The sequence below is a fragment of the Monodelphis domestica genome, chromosome 8 (assembly GCF_027887165.1).
Source record: "Monodelphis domestica isolate mMonDom1 chromosome 8, mMonDom1.pri, whole genome shotgun sequence".
Classification (NCBI taxonomy): domain Eukaryota; kingdom Metazoa; phylum Chordata; class Mammalia; order Didelphimorphia; family Didelphidae; genus Monodelphis; species Monodelphis domestica.
In genome coordinates, this window is record NC_077234.1 from 179,519,168 (window position 1) to 179,545,412 (window position 26,245).

General features: G+C 34.4%; 1 long non-coding RNA gene across 3 annotated transcripts in view; it reads right to left on the minus strand.

Annotated features, from left to right (window-relative positions):
- LOC103105573 (uncharacterized) overlaps positions 1-21,309 on the minus strand; it is a 90,387-nt gene extending 69,078 nt beyond the window's left edge. For 2 of the 3 annotated variants that reach the window (XR_008914200.1, XR_471345.3), the window contains exon 1: positions 20,872-21,309. This is a non-coding gene — a long non-coding RNA (uncharacterized LOC103105573). Of the gene's footprint in view, positions 1-14,038; positions 14,308-20,871 lie in introns of all 3 variants that reach the window. The other variant, XR_001624155.2, reaches the window with a different exon arrangement.
- Between the last annotated feature and the right edge of the window lie 4,936 nt (positions 21,310-26,245).

A 26,245-nucleotide genomic window follows, 5' to 3' on the forward strand; every position in this document is an offset into this window, starting at 1 on the left:
TCTTCCACCTGAAAATTGGAAATCAGCATTTACTTTATATTGTATTGGCATTGAACCCTAGGATACTTGGTGGGCTAAATAAACATATGAGAGACACAGAGATATAGATACAGAGATAAAGAGACACAAAAAGAGACAGATAAACACAAAAAGTCTGAAAGAGAGACAGAGAAAAAGAGACAGGATACAGAATGACAGATACATAGACTCAGAAAGAGAGACAAAGAGAGATAGAGACTGAGAAAGAAAGGGAGATACAGACAGAGATAGAGTAGTATGGTCATGCAGACATTATTGACGGATTCATGAATTGAATGTGAACATTAATAGTTTTTCTTTGTTCCCACGTAGTTTATTATTAGCTATTTGACTCAAAGAGACTAGTGAATAGAAAATTCTGATCTGTTTCCAGGCATGATCACCTGGCAAATAACTTCCAAAAAAGTTCAAACCATCCAAAATCAATAAATCAATGCCAACCTTTATAAATAAATATTTATATCAGAGATATCAATGACAAAAGGACTACGCTTGTTTGAGAAAGCAGATTTGCAGGTTTTGTTCATTCAGGTTTTATATATCACTCTTGTTCTCAGCTTTCAAAGATGACGCTGCTGATGTCGATTGCTATCCGTGCATATGGGTGTGGTTTGAATGACTGATGTAACCAATAATCCTCTCTGTTCTGACTGCATGCATGTGATGATTGTCCTTTGATTTGGTCTGTGGCTATAGTGACTATTTGCATAGCTGTCACTGTCTGGGTCACTAACTCTTATGCCATTGGCAATAAATTGCCTACCTTTTTTTAAACCTGATTTGGTCATGAGGGATATGTGCCATATTAGAGACTATTATTCATGGAACTGTTTCAATTAAATATGCAGGAATCCAAATTGTCTATTAAGATGGCAAAAATAATTTGATTCATCACTGAATAGTCCAGCTATTTCTGTCCCATGAATATGAAAATAACTTAAAGAATACAATAAACGATTAAATTAATGGTCCACCTAGTCTGGTCTTTAGTCACTCCCAGTGTCATGAAAATGACATTTTTTTAAAAGTAATTGGTAAGAGTAATAATCACTTTCTGGATTGTCATCTCAAAGTTGGGGATATAATCTGAACATCACTTACTCCTAATTGCCCCCCACCAACTTTTTTCCATAAAGTTATCCCATTTACCTTGGTCTTGACTATCCCTTGGCCACAAATTAAGTAACTCAATATTTTCCAACATTGTTTCCCATCATACCACCACTAGCCATTATTTAAGGTTGTGCCTGATCCATAACCTCAAATTTTCTTCTTCCTGATGGGTATCTAATTATACTATCTCAGTTTATTTTATAAATTAATGAAAGTCCACAACTAATAAGCAGCTTTCAGATTTTCAAGATAGGCTTAAACTTTTTGAAGGACTTACAAATTCTTGGATTCTCTTAGAATATTTGAATGGATTATATTACAGTTTGCTCAACCATGGAACTGACAAACTGACAAAAGGAACAAAGGGAAAATCATCTTGAGAGAATTATAATAGATTAGAAGATCCTGGAACATCTCAAAGATAGTTGAATATTTCAAAGTTGAAAGGAAAGGTGAAAAATTTGTTTGTCTCTTCTCATTACTAGATATATACCCCAAGGATATAAAAGAAATAAATAATGGTCCAATGTATAATGAAATATTAAGCAGTATTGTTTTGTTTTGTGTAACTTGTAAGAAAGTAAGTATCTATCATTTGGGGTGTGGCTGAACAAATCATGGTATAGGAATGTAATTCTTACAGGGTAAAAAACCTAAGAATCAAGGGACTCAGAAAAACATGGGAAGGCTAATATGAAGTGATACATTATGCAGTAAGCAGAACCAGGAAAGTAACATAAAATAAATCTGCAAGAATGTATACAAAAAGAAAGCAAAAATAGGCAAAACATTTTGTAAATATGACTAATCTTAGCCTCAGAGATGAAAAAATATATCTCCCTCTCCTTTTAATCAATCGACTAGCACTAATTACATTCTTAGAATGTACTAGGTTCCAGAAATACAAAGACACAAATGAAACAAAATTTACTTTAGAGAGAGGTAGGAGAGTACAGGTATGGAATATTACATACACTGTTGGACAGAGCGAATATATTACTTAATTGTTTTGAAATTACATGATGGTATGCCCAGAAATAACTGAATTGTAAAAAAAAAAGGTGAAAATTATTGATAAAACTAATTTCTAAATCTAAGATTGTATCCTTGGTGAACTTAAGAAAAGTGGTAGTTAATTTGGATGATTCATTATATTTTTGTGAATATGTTCTGTGTATATAATTATAATATGTCATTGAAGATGGAAAAAAAAGTCTGGAAATAATGACCTTTCTCCTTCTTTCTATCTATCCTTCCTCAGTTTTCTTCTTTGTGTCTCTCTTCTGACCACTTTTCTCCTACCCTTTTGTTTCTGTGTTGGGGGAAAAGTGAATATCAGAAAAGGGGATTAACTTCAATTACACACACAGAGAGGCTTATCTTCAATTTTGATATTCACTAATCTTTTAGAACCCCATTAGTTGCTTGCATTCTGGGACCAGAATCATACAGAGGTTAGCATCCATGCCACATATTGAGGAATCACTACAACTTACCATGTCTGAGTGGATGGTAAAGAAAGGGAGGAGAAGGGAAGCATCATTTGACCCAGAGTATTACAAAATCTTCAATATAATGATCTACTTTACACGGATTTTTATTGTGTCATACTGCACCTAAAACAACAGCTACTCCAAATATCACATATAAATTTCCTTTCCAAATAAACTGACATGCAGGTCTCTATGCATCCTGAATGCACAGATTTCTCTCTGAAAGCTAGGCACATTTTAGAATCTCAGTGAGTCAAGCATGGAAATTATTCTTCATACTTTTCTTTTTTTTTTTCCTTCTGAGAGTGAAAATCAGAGGGGAAGACAATTTACATGCTGCTTAATGGTCTGCCCAATTTCACAAGATAAATTATAAGTGAGGAGGAAGAAGAGATTTTGCTATTGCACTGAAAAGGATTAAGACTTCCTCCTTCCCATTGCTGATAAGCCCAGGTTTCTACTATGAGGAAAAATTGGCATAGCAAAAACACATTGCAATTAAAAAATAAGAGGAAAAGGGAAATTCTTTGAGAAGCAAAGCAATGTGCCTCGGGGACTGCTTCCATTCTCCTAAGCCAAATTTTGATTCAATAGGAAAATAGAAAGTGGAAATAGGAGTTAGTATTTTATATTTGAACAGGAGAATCTATCTATACTCCCAAATAACAATGGGTACAATAGAAAGTCACAATAACTGAGGATGGTTGCATATGTGTATGTGCATATAAGAGCAAGCATATACATATGATTAAGGCTTCATTCATGCCTGTACATACACAGATCTTCTGTCACAGTATTTAACTCTACTTTTCAAAAAATAATTCTTCTTCTTCCTCTTCCTCTTCCTCTTCCTCTTCCTCCTCTTCCTCTTCCTCTTCCTCTTCCTCCTCTTCCTCTTCTTCTTTCTTCTTCTTCTTCTTCTTCTTCTTCTTCTTCTTCTTCTTCTTCTTCTTCTTCTTCTTCTTCTTCTTCTTCTTCTTCTTCTTCTTCTTCTTCTTCTTCTTCTTCTTCTTCTTCTTCTTCTTCTTCTTCTTCTTTTTCTTCTCCTTCTTCTTTCTTCTTCTTCTTCACCATCCCATATAGTGTGCCAGAAATGAATAGCCTATCTGAAATGTTTTGGAAAGTTATGGTCTTAATATTTTTGAAGAAAATATCCCTAAAACAATTAATAGCAAAATTCCAATCCTTTTTTTCATTATGGACCAATCTAAAATGGTGTATATTTATTTTTCCCATCATATTTTTGCCATTTCCCTCTTGTCATTACAACTGATAAAAAAATACTCTAACAGGATTTGACTACTTTAAATCTAGCCACTGAAATTTAGATGTCATCTCAGTCCTCTCACAATTAAAATAGCTCCTTAAAATATCACCTCTTCTATGAAGCCCTCTCAGACTGATTAGTTTAGAACTGATTTCCTTTTGGTAATTCCATATTCTTATACAATGCCCAGAATGTTTTTTTTTTTAAATTTCATTATCCCATTAAATATGCTTCTTTACTTCTGTATAGTGTTGATTTCAGAAATGTCATAAGATTGTGGACTTATTCTCATACAAGGATATGGTCTGCCTTAGCTGGCAAACTACTAGAGAGCAGAGATTATTTGACCTATAGTCCAAAATAGCAAAGATGTGAACCCCACATGGGTAGGGGTGGGTGCTATACCAAGGGATTCACTTAGATGTAATCAGGGGTTATCTTTTCTCATCTTCAAGTGTCAACTAAAATTCTATCTTCTGCAAGGATTCTTTCCCAGGCCTCTTTTATTTTAGTGCCTTCCCTCTGAAATTATCCCCTATGTATCCTACATATATCTTGTTTCAATATAGTTCTTTGCATGCTGTTTTCTTCATTAGTCTGTTCTTTGACAGCAGGGATTGTTGTTGTTGCTGCTATTATTATTCCTATTGTTGTTTTGTCTTTCTTTGTATCCCCATAACAGCACAGTGTCTGACATATAGTAACCATTTGAAAAATACTAGTTTAGTCCAACCATTCTGGAGAACAATTTGGAATTATACTCACAGGACTATAGAACTGTATATATGCTTTGGCCCTACAATATGACTACTAGATCTGAATGCCAAAGAGATGAAAGAATAAGAGAGAAAAACCTACTTGTATAAAAATATTTATAACAGCAGTTTTCATGGTGGCAAAGAATTGGAAACTGAGAGAATATCCATCAGTTGGGGAATGGCTAAACAAGTTGTGGCACATGATTGTAATGGAATACTATTTATGAAATAGGAAATGAAGAGCAAGATGATTTCAGAAAATCTTGAGAAAATTTATATGAACTGAACCAACTGAAGGAGAAAAGTGTACACAGTAACAGTGATATTATAACGGTGATCAACTGTGAAAAACGTGGCTACTTTGATCAAGATGAAAGACAATTCCAAAGGACACATGATAAAAAAATTCCATCTAGCTCCCAAGAGAGAAATGATGAACTCTGAGTACAGATTGAAGCATACTTTTTAAACTTCCTTTTTCTAGTTCTATGTTGCGTATACATGGTTTCTTTTCCAATATGGCTAATGTGGAAATGTTTTTAATGACTTCACATGTATAATCCATATCATATTGTTTGCTTGCCTCCTCAAGGAGTGGGGGAAGGGCTGGAGAGAAAGAACTTGGAATTCAAATGTTTAAAATATGAATGCTAAGATTATTTTACATGTTATTGGGGATTTATAAAGGAATTAATAAAACACAAAAAAATAGTAGTTGACTGACTGGCATTGACAGGCATGCCCATATACTTTGGGGAGTTGTTCATCAAACATTCTAAAAGATCAGAGCATTAAAAACTCATCTAGTTGATCAGGGAAATCTTGATAAGTGTTTTGTAACTAGTTAATCATCTTGTTTTGGGCCACAACTAGTAAAGAACTTCCATCTAGAAAACCTTGATAAGTATTTGTCAATGGGGTGATGAAATGGGTAATCAAAATAATTGATTTAAGAACTTTTAGAGGACTAAATCTAACCCTCCAAGAAATATATTAACCATAACATAAAACATGTTTATTCATTGAAACTGATAAATGATATTTCTTGTGTCTCATTTTCACATCAACAGAGATATGGAATTCTTTCCTCATTTTGGATTTGTCAATGAATTTGGAATCATGCTCAGCTGACAGGAAGTATCCATTGAGCACTGTATTCCTAACTTCTACAGAAAGAACCTTATTCATTTAAATTTTCGGTGAAAATTAAATAATTAGTTCAGGCCATCCTAGACAATTGGGGTTAAGTGACGTGCACAGGGTCACAGTATCTGAAGCCAGATTTGAATCCAGGTTCTCTGGACTCCAGGCCTGGAGCGGTATCCACTGTGCTACCTAGTTCCCCAACATTAATTTTTGATGCAAGTTATAATTACCTTATTGATTACCAATAAAATTGTCTTCAAGTTACTTTTGGAGATAAGTCAATTGAGGATAAATTTTACTTCCAAGGGTCAGATATACCTTTCATGAAATAAGAAGTACTGACATGGTTAGAGCTTTAAAAAAATTTGTCAAGTGATGTACATATATTAGCTTCTTATATCCTTACAAAAATTGTATAAGATAGATATTAGAGACATTAATATCCCTATTTTAAAAATGAACATATGAGCAATTAAATGACTGCCATGGTCATAGAAACAGAATAACATTAACAAAAACATCAATGATAGCAATCTCCTCAAAATCAAACTCATTCTACATATTGTGAGGGGAAGAGTTGAAACAGTAACATAAGAAAATGCTGGCTAGGATGATGTACAAAGTCCTGAGATGTGAAGGCCTAGTGGGAATTGTGAATTAGTGACCAATTGAATTAACATCTTAGTCACCTTGATGAAACTGTTCCTATGAATCTATCAAGTTTATAAAATGATATAGGACTGCAGAATGGCAGCTCTAAGCTGTTATCCATTTTTACATGGATATCAATAGTCCAGGTTGTTATCTTGTTTCCATTACCACACATACCACTGAAAAAAGTAAATCAGAAAAAATCAGATATACTAATATCTCCCCTCCTAGAACTGTTTCAAGGGAGATGGAGCTGACTACTAAAGTAGGCAAAACCACAAGGCCATATGAAATGGATTGAGACATGAATGCTTTCCTTCTGTACAAGTATATACCATCGAACAAAATTAACAATAGATCTCACTAGTTATGGACAGTGTATATCTTGCTTTTTTATCACTGATGGTCTCAGTTCCAAGGTATACAGTATACCAAAGAAAGAAATCATAAGAAAAGATAGTTTCATCTCTAAGCTAGGCTGGATGAAATAGAAAATGAAGGTGAACACTTAAAAGCTAGAGAGGGAAAAGTTAGATTTTGTGGTCATTAGAAATATTTGCTTAATGCAAACTCTGGAAAATATATTCAATAATGAAAGAGATGATAAAAATAGCACCAATATCTCTCTGATAATTTTGGGAAAAAGAGATGAGTGTATTTAGATTATAATTTCAACAATCTCTTCATGAGTTTAATGGCATTGATTTTGTTACTCTTCTATCAAATTTTACCAAAATAAAATTATTTAAAAGGCATATATCTGCTGCAATCACTATAAATGAATACAATCTCTCACAGTATTTTCCAGAAAGTATTAAAATTTCATCTCATGTACAATATTTTTCACAAAAATATATACAAATGCAAGTATATGTATATACAAATATATGTATATATAAATTGTGTTTCAGTGGCTTAAAAAATATTGAAAAAAGGGAACCTCTGAAGGAATAACCTGAAAAGTAGTCATCAAACTTTACCATGACAAGAAAATTGAGAGAGCTATTAACAATTTGCAGAAAGTCATTGGAATAGTACATCGATATAGCTGATAACCAGAATAGAAGATTACAATACCATATTGCCCAATGGAGAGGCAAAGGAACAGAAATGTGAAAAAATCCAGAAAATGGACAATCCAAAAAATGCTAGATTCTGCTAACGATTAGTGATAAAAAAAAAAAAAAGATTAAGACTACAATGGGCATCTAGGTGTCATAGTGCATAGAGAGTCAGGACTGGAGCCAAGAAGACCTGAGTTCAAATTCAGCCTCAAATACTTAACTAGTTGTGTGACCCTGGACCAATCACTTAATTCTGTTTGCTTCAGTTTCCTTATCTATAAAATGAACCAGAAAAGGAAATGGAAAAGTAGTCTAGTTTTTTGCCAAGAAAACCCCAACTAGGGTCATGAAGAGTCAGACATAACTGAAATGACTGAACAACAACAGTAAGGATGATAAGAATTAGTTGAAGCCAGAGAAAGAACAAAATAAGCATTTCAATATTAAATTATAAAAAAATTTTGCTATAGATACAAAGAAATCAGAGATAAGAGAGATTGCCTGAAAAATGATATGGAAAATTTCAGCTTGTTTAAATGATCACAAAAACATGACACACCCAAAATGTAATTCACCTTTCTCAACATAAAGCATATAATTTATGTTACCAAAAGAAGAAAACAACCTCTTGTGGACAGACCAATTAGATATTTATGTTCTCTACACAAATCATTCATTGTTTGTATTACTAAAAAAAAAATCATTTAGCAAAAAGTTCATGCCAAAAGGTCTCAGGATTCTGAAATTGAATTCATTATCATTTTAGTAATTATTTGACAAACTGAAAAAATTGCTGTAACATTTATTCTGACTTTGTTGATGAAAGCCTTTGACTCAATTCTGCACTCATGATTTATTCATGTAATGTAAAAATATGAAATTGACCGAAGTATAGTAAGAAGACTAATCTATTTGATGTCTACTTGGAAAACTATCTTCTGTTTAAAATGTTTCACTAAAACAATGATGTCAAAAATAATTGATATAGACTATGACAGTCTTCAAGGATGCAATTTGCCTCATTGTAGCTGTCTAGCCTTAAATCCATTATCTTCTGTCCTAAACAGAACTAAATATGGCTTCCAAATTAAAGAAGCTGAATCAAAGCACTTTATGTATGTTGGATGCCATCAAGCTTTTAAGGTTCCACTGAAAAACATATAAACAAACAAAAAAGTAAAACACATAAGCAGTTATTTTCTCTTAGAGAATCTTTATCTAAGAATATAAAAATGTTATTATGGGTATCTAGGTGGTACAGGATAGAGTACCAGACTATTCAGGAAGACTGGGATTCAAATTTAACTTCAGATACTGCTATTTGACTCTGGGAAAGTTACTTACCCTTTCTTTGCCTTAATTTCCTAATCTATAAAAGTGGGGGTAAAAATAGCATCTATCTTCCAGGGTTGTTGTAAGGATCAAATGAGATAAGCATTCACCATAGTGCCTGGAACACATAATGCTATATAAATATTAGGTAGGATTATTATTGTGTGGCCTCTATAAATATAAATTCCTTAATATATACCAAGGAAAGATGGAAACTTAAAGGTTTGAGTTTGATTCTAGGCATCACAATGAACCAACAAATAAAGACAAGATATATCAAACATAAATATTTCAAATTGAATATTATGACTGCATACATTAAGGTATTTTTTGCATCTTAAAATTAAACCTGAAAGGGAAGAAAATAATTAAAGAAATTAATATCTATTAAATATTAGCCTTTATAGGTATATAATACATAGATATATATTTGAATACCTTTAAAGTGAACCATAACAGGTTTTGTAAGTATAATTACTAACATCCATACAATTAAGAGTCAATCACTCAGAGACAGCTATAAAATTATTGCCTTATCAAAAGGAAGAGGTTTGATAGATATTTTATAATATATGATAAAAATTCAAAAACTAGAGAAATATTTTTATGACATAGAAATATCTCTTCACTAAAGTATAGTAAAGTATGAAAACTTGTGCTTACAACTGGATTTGTTGAATGTAATTAAAAGTTATATTGAATGTAATTCATGATGGTTTACTCCCAAACAGAGCCTATGTAACTTCTGAGAACCAGCAGTGGAGTCAGAAGTCTCTGTACAGTAGCCACATGAATTTAGACAATATGTCCACAAAGAAACACTGAGGTAAATGGAAGGGTTTATGATGGTAATTGAGGATCTTATTATTTCTACCATAAATTACAGAATGAGTATCATTAAGCTGATCAGATTTAGTTATCAATATAGATTATGCAAGGAAATTATAGAAACTATAGTGCATTACATCAGGCAATAAAAACCTAATACCTCTCTAATACCTGGAAAGACATGATCTAATGAGTAGAATTCTACATCAAAAACTCTATCTTTCATAGATATAATATATATATATATATACATATATATATGTTTCAAAATCTAAGAACTAGAAGAGATCAAAACAATGTTGGAAGAGTACAAAGAACAAGTAAAACCTATTGTCTTGTTGTTACTAAATTTAAAAATGTTGTTACTAAATATATACCTGTCATGAGCTTGGATAAGATGATGATACATCCTAAAGCTTTCATTTTGCTTAATAAAATAAATTTTTAAAGGTTTGTATACTGGTCTATAATATATTAAATACAAAAGTATAGTGATACAAGGCTATTTCTACCTGAATTCCATAGAACAAGATGATACATATATAACAAGAGCAATAGCAATAACAATAACAATAACTGACATTTATGATGAATTTCTACAAATTTCCACAAAGCTCTTTAATGAACTAAAACATAGCCAGAAAGCTTTCTATTTATTTTTTTTTTAATTTTATTTAATTAGAAGATTTAGAATATTTTCCATGGTTACAAGACTCATGCTCTTTCCTTCTCCTCCCCCCATCCCTCTCCGTTATCTGATGTGCAATTCCACTGGGTTTAACATGTGTCATTGACCAAGACCTATTTCCATATTATTAATATTTGCACTAGGGTAATCATTTAATCTACATCCCCAGTCATATCCCCATCGAACCTTGTGATCAAGCAGTTGTTTTTCTTCTGTGTTTCTGCTCCTACAGTTCTTTCTCTGGATGTGGATAGTGTTTTTTTTTTTTTCCATAAGTCCCTCCGAATAATTCTGGATCATTACATTGCTACTAGTAGAGAAGTCCATTACATTCGATTGTACCACAGTGTATCAGTCTCTGTGTACAATGTTCTCCTGGTTCTGCTCCTTTCACTCTGCATCACTTCTTGGAGGTTGTTCCAGTCTCCATGGAATTCCTCCAGTTTATTATTCCTTTGAGCACAATAGTATTCCATCACCAGCAGATACCACAATTTGTTCAGCCATTCCCCAATTGAAGGGCATCCCCCCACTTTCCAAATTTTTGCCACCACAAAGAACACAGCTATGAATATTCTTGTACAAGTCTTTTTCCTTATTATCTCTTTGGGGTACAGACCCAGCAGTTCTATGGCTGGATCAGAAGGCAGACAGTTTTTTAAAGCCCTTCGGGCATAGTTCCAAATTGCCTCCCAGAATAAAACTTTCTATTTAGCCACACTGACCCTCAACTGGAAATAATCTGGAATAAGGAATAATAAATAATAAATAAATAAACTGGAATTAGGAACAAGTTCTGAAGACAACTCTCAATTTGAAGTTCAAAATGTTCTGAGCAATAGTAACATTATACAAATAAATGTATAGTACCAGCTCTAAGGCATCTTCCCAACTAAGCATGTATAGGTTTGCAGGTACGTTCCCTATGAATGTGACTATGTCCAGGTTGTAGAATACTCTGTATTACTAAATTACTAATACTAAAATAATTCCTTATGAGCCCCTCATTGGCATGATTTTTAATCCTTAGTTAGTAGACATAATTAGCTCAAAGTAAAGACATTTACTGGGCAGCAGAGAGAGTGCATGGCCTGGAGTCAGGAAGACTCCTCTTTCTGAGTTCAAATCTGACCTCATACACTGACTCATACACTTAGCTGTAAAGTATTGTACATGTCACTTAAATCCTGTTTGCCTCAGTTTCCTCATCTATAAAATGAGCTGGAGAAAGAAATGACAAACTATTCCAGTATCTTTGCCAAGAAAACTCCAAATGACGTCACAAGGAGTCCAACACAACTGAACAACAACTGAACAACAACAAAGACATTTACCAAGACAGAATAATAACAGGAGTTGAACAACATTTCCCCCACAATCCTGAAACATTTTGTTCCACAAATATGCACAGTGATCACAGGAAAGATAGGTTAAAAACAAAACAAAACCTAGAATACCCATCTAAAAACCTAGAATAATGAGGCACACCAGCTAGTGCCATATTTAGCCAAGGTAACTCCATGCTTCCAGTAAGCCAAGCCCTAATGTTCTTTATCTTTTCATGGAATACTTTGGTTTTTATATGGTTTTCTTCTCCATCTCATCAGCACCCTTACTCATTGTCTTTGATGGTAGTAACTCAGCTGGGCTGGATACTCAGTTGGGGTTCCCTATATCAGATCATCTCCAATCATGTTTCCCAGCTGCTAAGGAATTGTCTTTTGAATCTACAGTTTCTCTTTTCCTCTGCTATCAGGGCTGATACTTTTTGAAGCTGCTTTTTCCTGGGACTCTCTCTCTGCTCCCTACTCTTTGTAGCATTTCATCCTAGCCAATAGCTCTGCTGCTAAGGCATCAGGGCCAAATAGAGAGGAGGATAGGACAGATAAGGAAATTTACTAACTTCCTGGTACCCTCTGAGAGATGCAGGGGTCAAATTCCAAAAAATTACTTCCTGTCTGGACTTTTTTCTGTTGATTATTTTCTGGGCCTGTGAATTTAGCTTCTTAAAGGCCACCAAGGTGATTGCTAAATTTTCTGTTAACTAATGAGAACTTTTCCAGTTCTACTCAGAGAAATGTTGAGAGAACCAAAAAGACAGAAAGAAAGAGACAGAGAAAGGAAGATACAAAGACAGAAGGGTGATGGAGATGAGATTACAATAAGTGGTCCTCAGGCATAATTCCTAGCAAGTTAAGGTAAAAAGTTCACCAATGAGACCTGAGAGGAAGGGTCGAGAGGTATTGTACAAATTTTAGGTAGTGATGTGCAACTCAGTAAAAGATAAAGAGGCTTGGACGCTTCTTTGAACTCTTTTCCCCCCCTCAATATCTTCCTTTCTGTGATTACATTAAATTTGGGTAGGGGAGGGCGGGAGAACAGGACAATACACACAGGTATAAAGTTCCCTAAAGGGAACTACCATGATGGATACTACATACAATTCAATTAAATGAATTAGTTTTGATATAGTTGTTTGGTGTCATAGAGGCTTCTTTCCATGCCCAGAAGACCTGGTTTTAAATCCTATCTCTGACACATATTGGTTATTTGTTCCTGGAAAAGACACTTAAGTTTTCAATGCCCAAGGCAACCTACTAAAACTCTAAGTTGCAGGGAAAGTACAAAGAATCAGCCAATACATCAAGTTTGTTAAGTATTCTTGGGTCAAACTTTGTGCTAAATGGTAAGAATACAAGAGGAGGCAAAAGATTGGCCATGCCCTCAGGAAACTCACAATCTTCTGGTGGCAATAACAGAGGAAGTTTCTTCCCAGGAACTCACTTGACCAGTGAAATCATGGCTGATCAAAAACAACAACAAAAATGCTCAGTTAAAAGAAATCAAATTATATTATAACTGGCATGTGAAGTGATTGAGTTGGTAAGCACAGGAGAATGGATTTATGTATTCACTATCCTTGGGGACTGTTAGGGTTCAACTGCAGTTTTCACAAGTGGACTAACACCCCAAGAAATAATTGCCTATTTTCAATTCAAGACCACTAGAGAGCTCTCCCTCCTAGAGGGAGCTGACTTATGATCTTCATTTCCTCCTCTTCTAAAGAGAGAGAGAGAGAAAAAAAAAAGGGCAAACTCTATTATTCAATAGGCCATTGGGCAAATGTCCCATTGCCCTCTGGGGTAGTCTGATCTTGGTTATCATTCATAAAAATAAATACTAGCTTTCATGTGCTCAGCAAGAATGAAATCGGGTGGTTTTAATAAGGATCGTGTGGCAAACCTAAAGGAAATTGTATATCCTTTTCCTCTTTCTCCTTTTCCCTTTTGGCTGATTTTCATGAGGATCTGTGTACTTTTCGGAGGGCAGATGTTTGAGTTCTTAGTAAATTGGAATAGGAATATGTAGGAGGGCAAGAGGAGAGTGGAGATAGAGAGCGTGAAATCTCACTGGAAAGTGGGAGAATTCAATCCGGGTTTTGATTGTCTAATGGGATTTTTTGAGGGCAGCGAGCTGATGACTTTTGAATAGAATTCTAAAGCTCTATGGATTTTTTTAACTGACTTGATCATCTTAATTATAAGACTACACAGGGCCAGTGCACTATTTCTTCTTCTTTTGACTAGTCCCGTGATTTTATCAGTGTAGGGAACAGCTGGTGGGAAATGTATGTTACCACTGCAGTCTGAGAAAGTTACCTCGGCCACTGACAGGCTAAACGACGTCGCCAGGATCATCCAGTCAGGGTTTGTCATTAGTGAGGCTTGAAACCTGTTTTACTGACGTGGAGACCTATTCACTCCCCTCTCCAAGCACTCCACTACACTTCTCTGACTCCTTAAGGTTGAAATCTACAGAGTGCCCTCTCGATTCTTTCACAAGATAGCTGTAAACTGGATCACAGAGTGGGCTTTTCATGTGTGTGTCTGCTCTGGACACAGATGTAATTTGTCCATGACGTGTCTCACTGAAAAACAAAACAAGATCCATGAACACTTGTCACTTGTACTTGTGCGTAGATGGTGGCAAATTGCTATTTGCCAAACCTTCTGTCTCCTCCCCTTCTGTGTTCCATTGAGATCATGGAAATGCAAAGTAAATAATCACTGAGTAAAACCTCAGGATAGTATTTATTTAAGAGTATTGTTCCAGGATATGCACAAAGATAAAGCATTTGTGTAATGAATGAATGATTGCCCAAGGCAAAACACCAAGATACTTTACTCCAAAGTCTTAGTACATCCAGAAATAGGATGAGAACAGGGTGAAGACTGTCATTATTATGGACACTCCCTTTTCCAGGAGGATCCCTTTGGCTGCCTCTAAATGTCACCCCCTCTGTTTCTGACCCATAGAGAGGAATGCATGGGAAAATTTCCAGATGACTTTTTAAATTAATTTTTTATTGTGAACTCAACAATCATCAATTAAAAACATTTTAGAATACAAAGAACAAAGGAGAGGATTGCATGTGAATTTATAGCTACTGTTAATATATTTTAAGTATATATTTAAAACAAGAGCATATCAGAGCTGAAAGAGAGTCTGGGACTGATCTTGTCCTTGTCCTTTGCATTACAGAAGAAAAATCTGAGGCATAGAAAATTAAATAACTTCATCAAGTTAACAGCATGGAGCAAAGGATAAGGGAAGGAGTAGAGATGGAGTTCTAGTAAATGAAAATTCATTTAGGGGTACAAGTTCCTCTTTTGTAAGGGGAATTTTTCTGTGAATATTATCAGCCTATTGCTCATTTCTAATTATAAAACTTTTAAAAGCAGATCAAATTGAGTAACTGTTTGTTTTAATTGAAGAGAAGGGTAGTAAAGAAGAGAGAAATGAATGAAGAAAAAGTGATACAGTTTAGCAAAACAGCTCACCTTTTCCCTCTAGGTCTCTGCAACTCCTACCTATCCATATGTATTTTGACTATTTCCTGAAAGAGTTAGAATCTTTCCTTGAAAATAAAAAAAATGACCGTTCATTTCCTTTTTTATGTCCTCTAGTAAGGTTTTATGTAATTCCACAAATATTCATTAAGTTCTTATTTGAAAAATATTGTACTGCGCACATAGATCATGAAGACAAAATCAAAATAGTTGCTGCCCTCAAAGTGCTGGCATTTCACTGGACAGATAAAAAGCTCACCTATATAAGTAAATACAAAGTAATTTTCAAGAAGGAGGGAACACTAGCTACTGAAGATTTCAGGGAAAGCTGCCATCAAAAGAGCTAGGTGGGATTTTAATGGTCTTTTAAGGTAAAGAGAAACTACATTCCAGACATTGTGGAGAAATGGAGGGCACAGGGAAACAAATGAGAGAGATTTAAATGGTAAACTGACTTCTGTATGTTTTAGAGACAATAAGGAGACTTTTGAATAGGAATGATGTGGTCCTGCTTTTAAGAAATACCAATTGGGCAGATATGGAGGAAGTAGATTAGAGAAGGAGGAAATAGTGAGATTAATTAGAAGACTATTACAATAGTCTAGACTAGAGGTTATGAGGGAATGAACTAAGTAGGATAGAGCCAGTTATGTATGGGGAAAAAAATCATCAGTAGGTTCTTTATTGGATCAAGGAAGAAATACAATATTCTCAACCTGGCATTTAAAACCTTTCACAATATGGCTCTTCTCTCTTTTTTTAAAACTAATTTCCAATTATTCCCCTTTGTTCACTCTCCATTCTAGTCAAACTGTCCTGTTAGCTAATGCCCATGCAGGATATCTCACCTACATCTTATGCCTCTTAGAACTTTTATGCCTTTGCAAGGTGGTCTCCATAGCTGAAATGTTGTATCCCCTGCTCCCAGTAGAATGGGAGCCTTTGGGAACACAGGGAGAATAGCAAAATTAGATGAGGTATTTTAAAGAACAATGAAGGGCCAGCTAAACAGTTAATAAACCAAGTCAATTGTATCTCATAGCCTCCCAAACATGAAGCAGACAAGTAGGTTATCAGGTGGGTATGGGAAAGATACAATTCATGACAGAAAGAAGTGGACCAATTGGAGAGAAGGTTTCATTCTCGTTATAAAATAGTAACTGGGGTTTAGAATTTGCTTTAATTTTTCCTGGGACCAAAAAAGAGAACTAGGTATAACCAGGCTATTTGTCAGTAAAACTATGTCAAAAAGTTATGTGGTGTAATAACTTTTAAAAGAAGAACAAAACAAAATGAGTCATTTGTAAAATAAGCAGAATTTACATTCTGAGGTCTGAACTTCTCCAGTGTTCCATTCACACAAAGAGAGAGAGGAGTCCCATGATGACAACCTATCAAATAAAATAGACAGCAAGAAGCACAGAAATGACTGAACATTTAACACTGATTGACTTTGTACTGTCTTAAATAGGAAATGCTTTAAAAAAAACCCTTACCTTCCATCTTAGAATCTGTATTGTGTATTGGTTCCAAGAGAGAGGAGTGGTAAGGACTAAACAATAAGGTTTAAGTGACTTGCCCAGGGTCACACAACTAGGAAGTATCTGAGGCTAGATCTGAACCTAGGACTTCCCTCTCTCTAAGTCTGGCTCTCAATCTTCTGAGCCACCCAGCTGCCCCCATGAAATGCTTTCTTGAGGGAACTACAGATTTGAGAGGAAAGGAAGCATTTGAGTACTATACTTATTTGCATTAATCCTCTGCTTTTATTCTTTAAGTGCTATAATTCCTTCTAATTTTAGACCAAAAAAAGCATGGAGCAAAAAATGGGTTATGGGACAGTTTAAGGGAAAGGGATTTTTAGGGGTCCAAATTAAAAAAAAAAAATTATTGTCCAGAGTTTCAAGGCTTGAAGGAAATTCTCAGTACACTAAGAAGCTAGTTCAAAAAGGATAATAAAAATGTGTTAGTGCTTTGGTTCATCTTGTGAGTCAACAGTATAGTATCTCAGCAACTTTAAGCAGAAAGAAAAAAAGTTTTATCTTCTTATACCATTAAGGCATCTAAACAATTGATAGAAAGACCATATCAGCACCATGGCCAGTGGTGTAGTTGGGACCAGAATCTGTAAATGGCTGCTTATAGAGATCAGATGTCCCAACCATGTCTAAATATGCCTATATATATATATATATATATATATATATATATATATATATATATATATATATAGACTAATTTTTTGTCTTGTGGGAATAATAAATGTGCTCATGGTAAAGGCAAAAAAAATTAATTCATTCATTAATGAGACATTTACTCTTAGTTCAGTCTTAGGCAAGATCAACATAAATAGATGTCATTTGAACATTTTCTCCATAATACATTACTGACATTCATTCAACATTAAACAGCAGTCTTCCTAATAAAAAGTACCAATAAAGATATTTCCTTGAGTTACAGATGAAATAGAATCCTTTGCCCACCCTTATCATAATTCAACCCAATGGTAATTTTTTAAATGCCTACTATGTTCCAATCATTCTGCTTGGTTCTGTAAGATAAAGATGAATGAGCCCATCTATGCCTTGAGGAAGTTATAATATAGGTGAAGAGATGACAGGTAAATAGCTTTTATCATATAAATATTTGTAATTACACATGTTGTGTGTATGCACATTTATATGCATGTATGCATACATATTTAATTCTATAATGTGCAGTGTTGCATGTATGTCTGTATGTGTATGTAATAATCTTAGCATATCCTCCTGCTATATTTTTTGTTCTGGTCAGAAAAAGAAAACAAATATTTAAAAAAAGTTATTCATTTATGAGGTACTAAGTCAAGTCTAGGTACAATCCTTATCATCACTGACATTTCCCAGGTGATTACAAAACACTAGTTCATCTGCTCAATGCTTTCCAAAGCCTCCCAATTCTTGGGGCCCATACAAACACAGCACTCATCTTCTGTTCATTCCACATATATTTACTTTTAAATTCAGGCACAAGGTTTAAGACACTGCAATCTCTATATCACTGTGAGCTAAATTCTAAATCTGTCCCATTTCAGAGCTATTATAACCTATAAGGTAACAATGCATTCTGTGGCTTGATTTCAACTAGTATATGCAAAACCACAACGTGTCTTCAAAATCTTTGGTGGCAATATTCTAAATAGCTATATAAAGTCATACATGAAATGCTAGTACATAAACATCTATCACTATCCCTGCTTGTCTTACTTTGTGAGTGTGTGTGTGTGAGAGAGAGAGAGAGAAAGAGAAAGAGAAAGAGACAGAGATAGAGATAGAGACAGAGACAGAGACAGAGATGAGAGAGTTTGTCTGTCTGCTCTGATGTCTCTTTCTTGGCCTTATTCTATCCTTTTAAAAAATATTCTGTCTAAGTATCTCAGTTTCCCTCCATCCCCCAACCTTGTCTTTCTGTATCTCTCTCTCTTTCAAATTAAGAAAAGTCATTAAGAATATTTGTCTTTATTGAACATATTTTCAGAAAAAAATAATTTCAAGCTGGAACAGATTTTTTATTTCATTCTTTAATTTTAACAGTAAGGAAAAGGAATCATTTCAATTTCTTACATATACATATATGTAACTTGTGTGTATATGTATATATGCATGTATGCATGTGTGTGACTATAAACTAATTAAAGAGAATGTAGTGTGGCAGTGTAAGTGAGAAGAAAACAAAATGTGGAATTAAGAGATGTTTTAAAATCCAAATCATCTACCAGTTATGTAACCTTGGACAAGTCCTTTAACTTAAAAGAGTCTGTTTTGTCATCTACCAAATGAGAATGATAATATTTATACTAATACGTTTATTGTGAAATAAGCACTTTTAAAAAACTAAAAATGTCATAGAAATTTGAGTTATAAAGTATGTGTGTCCTTTATCAATTTTTTTCATCTCAGTGGTCCTAATTATAAAGAAATGTTTCCCTATTTCTTAGTTAGCCAAAGGAAAATAGTTTATTTGGAAGTGAAAATTTTTAGTAAGAAGCACATTCAATTGATGAATCTCTTAATGTATAATTATTATACATTTTTTAAAAAGTTTTAAGATTATCTAACAAACACAATCCTGTTTCCCCTTCCCAAAGAAGCAGTATTATGTGTGTGTGAAAGTCATAAACCTGTATTTATTAAAATGTTACAATAGCAAAACTTTTTAATTCAAATTGACCTAATTTCTTCCTTCCCAACCCCAATTAATATGAAAATAATAAGATTTTATTACATTTAAAATCACTGAAGCCAGCAAAAGAAAATGCAAAGAGAGAGCTATTAGGAGGCAGAAAGTAGTAAGGTGAAAGTGAGAAAGATGGAAGAAAAAGAAGAGGACATGGGAAAGAATACTAATTTAGAAGCAAAATTAGAGGCTAGAGAGAATAAGAAGGGAATAGGAGAGAAACACAGCAAAGTGAATGCCACAAGAGAAAATGGAATTGTACTAGACTGCTGTGCCAAGTGTTAAACTTAATCAAATCATCTAGATACTCTGGTATCCATGATTTCATCACTGTGGGTTTTTCCTAAAATTGTGCAGATTGGAACTTATCCCTGCCTTCCCATTGATCTTTGTCCATGTTTTCCCCTAAGTTTGCCATAGGGCACACACAAAATATGTTGGGGGACTTTGTCAATTTATTTTGACATAATAAGTATGTTAGTGTATGCTTGGGGATAGACACTCCCTCCCCAACCTCACCTTTTGTTCCCTATACATGTGAAGACTTCCCCTGGGAGAATGAGTGAACGAGAACAATTTGTTCCAATGGACATGAAAGTGGTGGAAGCAGGTGCTGTGGAGCACTTAAAGCTTGCTTAGACATCAAAGAAGCCAAGGTTATCCTGAGCCATCACTAGTCATCTTGACTTTTGTCTTGTCACTGGTCTTTGATAACTCTGAAAGAGTGATGCTGACAATTTTGTACAACTCTGCCTCCCTTGTATGTAATTGAGAGTAAAAAAAACAAAAACATCACCAGTGATGTCACTTTGGTCCTCTTCAAATACTAAGGATAACAACTAAACAACTATTTTAGTACATAGGTAGATTATTCAACAGTTTCTCACTCTTTCCATGGGAAGTCTGAAACAAATAAAATTTTCTAGAGGCTATATTTTTTTATTTTAAAATATTAACTTATTAAAAGACTACCCAAGATTTCTAACTAATTAGTGGATTTCCCCCACTATCTGAACAGATACCAGAAAACTTAAGCAGTGCAGAAGATAGGATCCGAGAAAGAGAAGAATAAGTATAAGTAATTCACCAGCTAAGCCAAGTGAAGATAAAAAAGTGCAACTTCTTATCAAGCAAGCTAATATATATCCCTTCCCATCATCATCATCCAGTGGATATTTGTAATTGGAAAAACAGGCACACAGAAAGTGGAATCAGAGACCTGAACTCCTTCATCAGAGGAAGGAGTATGTCCTAAGACATGATGGCAAACCTATGGCACTAGTCATGGAAGATAATTTCTGACAAAGGGTATTTGGCAAAACAGTCATGTCCAGTACTAGTTTATTGTCCCATTCATGTTTAAATTATTCCAAACAGATGTAAAGTTTAAAAAGGACTTAAATTTCTTTTCTAACCAGTTTGCTCACCTTATGAGCTTCATTCTTGCATATATGTGAAGCCAATCTGTCAGTGGAGCTGGATAGAGTTGCAAAGTCACAGAGCTATGCTATTGAACCTCACTGTCAACAAACATGGATATGAATTATTGTTTTATCTTGATGGACTATCAATCTATCTTCCCAGAAACTCAAAGATCAGGAATATAGTTCATTATTATTTTTCAGTATTTCCTTTTTGCATTTCAGGTCTTCAAAAAAAAGGAAGTTAGACACATTCTACTTGTCAAATCCCCTCCTTTTAAAAATCACTTCCTGTTTGTTTGGGTTTTATTTTTTTTTAAGATTGTTGGTACTATATCCTCTACTACATTGGAACATGAATTTAAATCATAGCTGTTACTTATCTCACTTGAATTTATTTGGCCAGATTCCCCTCTGCCACTTAGAATGTTGGCTTCAAGTCTGCCATTTGAATCCTTGATTGTTCTTTCAGTTACTAAGACTTCCATTCCATTCTTCCTTTCAAATTTAACTGTCATGTCACCTCCATTACTTTATTACTTTGAATAGGATTATTGTTTTCAAATGTAATGTCAGCTTCATTTTCAGTGAATTTTGTATTATCTAAATCAATCATTGATGGATGGAAAATTTCAGCTCTAGGATTCAAATTAGATGTTATTTCTAAGGGTACCTTTGCCATATGGCTATTGGAAGAATTAACTGAGTTTGGTGGGATGTCATGCAATTCTGTAAATGATTTTATAGCATTTTCATGTTTATCAACAGTAACCTATAGGGAATTGAAATTTTTATTTTCTGTATCTTTCACTAACTCTTGCTTGAGTTCTTGTGACTTTGCCTTTCTTTCCCTTTTGCACAATTCAATCCCATTGCCCACTCTACATTGAAAAAAAATCCTCTAATAATGATTTGACTTCATTTGCAGTTTTTTCCTGTGTGGTTACTATACAGCCTTTCTCTAAGTCTCTTATGTCAGTTGCTATTTGAGACATGATTTCTTTTATTTCTACATCTATTTCTTTTACTTGTCTGCTTTTCTCTCATCTTACTGCAATAGCTATCACTCACAGATTCATTTTCTTGCACAAATTTTTCATTGTTTCTCATCTCTTTCCTCCTAATTTTAACATCAGCCTCTTTTTCACTATCACTTCTATCTCCATGTACCAAACTATATACATTATAGGCATGGCTTCATAATTCTTTACTAACCATGTCTGAATACTTAGGTTTGGCTCCCAATTTAACAGCCTGTTGCATCTCTTGTAAATCAGATGCTTGCTTTTTGGATTTTAGCTTACAGTGAGAACAGCAAGTGAAATTTTGCTTTCTGTATTTATTTTGTGAGGTTTTGTTGTCATTTACTTCATGTTTTTTCTTCAAAAAACAATCTTTTATCAAATGTCCTCTCTTGTGGCAGAAAAAGCTTTGCCTAGTCTCTCTCTGTACTGGTTTTGATTTGTAACTAGTTTTTGTGAAAGTCCTAACAGTGTTTAGTTTCTTGATTTCCTCTATGACCTTTTCTCTTAGATTTTTCTCTGTTATCTCTAATTTATCTTTTAAGTCTCACATTTGTTTATACTTTTCTGAATGATTATCATGGAGGTAACTCTCAGTTTCATGTAGTTCTATCAAACGAACAGTGTCATATTTAGGGAAATAGTGCTTAAAATTTTTTTCAAGTGAGGTGTGCACCCTCTTAAAAACTGTCTTCACACATGACTGGTAGACTCCTCACTATTAACCTCTAGACACATAATTGATTCTGCCATTTCTGAGAGAGGATCAATGAATGTGGCTGGATGTTCCCCTTTGTTTTGCATGAGTTTATCAAATCTAGCCCATGCATTAGGCTTTGAGCAACATTGCTTTAATGCTTGGAGCAAGTATTCCCTACATTTCCTTAAGTATGACATGCTAGTGGGGTTTGCAAAATCCAGGTCTTCCCTTTGCTCCTCAGTGGGCCAACTAGTTAAGTTGTTATCTGCTCTGGTCTTCTCAAGAAATTGCCTCTGACTGAACAGTTCAGACAGGAGAAACTCTACAACTTCAAAGTCTGGGTCAAAGATCCTAAATGCATGTTTCAGTTCTTTCTGTGTCTTAAAAGGCTAATCAATGAAATTTGGAAAACGTTTTTTTCAGGGATTCAAGTTCCTGTGATGTAAACTGCCTATGTACTTTAGATTATAGTACATCAGTTGTTCTTGAAAGCTTGGTGACCTACTTTAGTGGACACATTTTTTCTGGTTCACTATCAGACTTAGTGTCTTTGTCAAATTCATTTCCCTTTGCCTTTCTTTCTTTTTCTTTGGGTGCACTATCTGTCTGACCATTGTTCTTGTCCTTAACATGATCTAACCCTTTTTCTTTGATCAATTCCTCAAACAAGTTCTTAATGATGTTTTCCAGGTTATTATCTACAAGTAGTATCTGTTCTGCCTGTTTGGGGATCACAAATCTAAAGATATTTTTCAAATAGATCAGAGTCTGAATGGCTGCCATAGAAATGATGTACACTTGAGTCAAAACCTGCTAGAGTATAGTTTCAGTCTGAAATGGCAACTGCAGTATAAATATGGTGGTGTTGCCAATGTAATCCAGAGAATCAAAAATCATGTGGGTCATTCTTCTATAAAGTATATTGCAGACTCCAAATCCAGTAATGGCTGCCATCACAACAGCTCCACAGAGTATATGCTTAAACATCTTTCCTACTGTTGTTTCTTAGATTGTGGGTTCAGTCTTTTTAGGGGTGTTTGTTTAGAAAGACTGAGGAGTCTAATAGTTCCATTTCATTTGCATAGTATTCCTTCTGCTGTTTTATATATAGAATCTTAGAAGCATAGACTTAGAGCTGATGAAACTTAAGGGGGTCATTTAGTTCCACCTCTTGTTTAGATGGAACTTGAGGCTCAGATAGACAGGTGAAATGACTTGCACAAGGTCACAGAGTAGCAAAACCAGAATTCAAATTCAGGCTCTTGGATATTTCAGCCAGAAACTTAGGATGGAACTCTATGATAGGAATTTATTTACTTCATGAAAATGAGGAAAAAGGAACATATGAAGGCTCAAATTAAAGTGAATAATAGGGAACAAAGTAGGAAATTAAATTCAGTTCAGCAAACATTAATGAAGTTCTTACAATGAACCATATGCCATATGAGACATGGGATTACAAAGACACACTTTACATAGTCTCTGCCTTTAAGGAGATTTAAAGAATATGGTCAAGAATATCAAAACATTGCTGCTTTTCCAGATGGAATCCGGATCACAAGTTGACCCATAAGGCATCCATTCTCAAAGTAAGGTAAAAACCTATAAACTGGCAAAATGCAAAGAGATTTGCAAAGAGAGGTACTAGGTCCTAGCTTTGTCAATTGTTAACTGGACAAACTTGGAAAAGTGACTTAATTTCTCAGGTCCTCAGTTTCCTTATTTATAAAATGAGGATATATGATCATAAAGCTTATAGTTTTGAATTTATGATTCCAAGACTGAAATCTGGTTGGTTGAGAATTTAGAAAACTAGGTTTATTCCTGTATGTATTCAAGTTGGGAAGGGGAGGGGACTGAGAAGAGAAGGAACCTACCCCCACCACTACCACCATTATTAGATCATCTGATTTTTCCACACATATCTGTGGATTTATGTATTATATGGTTCAAAACTATTAACAGGAGAGAAAGAAGAATATAAACAGGAACACATAAATACTGCTGTGTGTGCAAGTCTTAGAAAACTGTTTTCTTGCATAAACAAGTTAGTTAAAGGAACAAAGTCTGAAAGTGAATCATAAACTCTTGTTTTGTTGGAATGGAAGCTGTTTTCAAAGCAATCCATGTGGGATACTGGAACACGGAGGGGCTTGACTGAGGCTTACAATTAGTGTTCTCAGAAGTACTTAGACTGGCTAACAAGTCACTTTTGATAATTTGGGGGTAAAAACAACAAAAATTATTCACTACACTGAAAACACATTATAAACTCTTTAATAAAACTTCAAGTAAACATCTTTTGTTTACCACCACATTAATAAATTCAATAGAGGGAAAACACATACTTAATGTAAAAGCTCTGTCAGAGGCCCCAAATGGGTTTTGAATTTTACTAAGAAGAAATTAATGTAAGAAATCTGGTGAATAAATGTTGTTGTTGTTTTAAATTTCCTACAGACATTTTGGTTTACTATATTCAAAATACTTTAACCAAAAGGAATTCCCTGAATTGTATTAATTTGTTTGTTTGGGGATACTTTTGCTTGTTTTAAAGGTTAAAAGACTCTATAATAATTGAAGGAGACAGCATTTCTCCTTTTCATCACTGACTTGCTTTGAACTAATTATTTTAAAAAATTCTTTTCACTGCCACCCCCATGTCATTATAAAGGTCCATGTTGCTATAGCTTTGAGAAAAACTGGCTTATATTTCCTTATAGCAAGCTTTAGATGTGAAATATATTGAGTTAAATATACAACTGTGAGCTATTGCTGCTAAAACTCACTTGGGAATTCAGACTGAAGGGTTCAGGGTTTCTGTTTTTATATAGTAATTTTGTATAAGGGAATAGTGTTCTGTTTTTGAAGTCAGGAAGAAGTGGGTTCAAATCCTATGTTTGACAGTCACTAGTTATAGACCCCCAACCAAATAAAGTAAATTCTAAACCTCAAATTTCTCCCAAGGACTAATCTCCTAAGTCATATATTGGTGGCCATCTGTGTCCTTGGAAAGTGTTCTCACTCCCATAAACCTTTTGCTATGTGTGTGCTGAGAAGCAACCATAAAATGTTGGCTACAAAGTACCTACGTTCAAAGCCCATCTCTGATGCATGGTTGTGTGGTACTCTGAGGAAAATCCTAATCTCCTGGTGCCCCAAGAACAAGATTATATCATTATGTCAATAACTATGCTATATTATCTGTCTGTCTCTCTGTCTAGGTTTAAGATCAAGTATATATATATATATATATATATATATATATATATATGTGTGTGTGTGTGTGTGTGTGTGTGTATGTATATAGATATATATGTATATAGATATATAGATATAGATATAGGAAGGAAGGCAGGAAGGAAGGAAGGAAGGAAGGAAGGAAGGAAGGAAGGAAGGAAGGAAGGAAGGAAGGAAGGAAGGAAGGAAAGAAGGAAGGTAGGAAGGTAGGAAGGACAGAAAGAAAGGACAATTAAAATGACCTTATACATAATGATTGTGTTATTCCTGAGTGAGTAACTTAACCTCTCTCTGTCCCAGACAGTTCTCTAAGAGTATAATTTGCAGAAAAGTTTCTTATCAAGAGTGTCCTGTACTGGTGAAATCTCATGCAAAGCAATGTATGCCTGTAGGTAATGGTCTGATTTTACTAGATAAT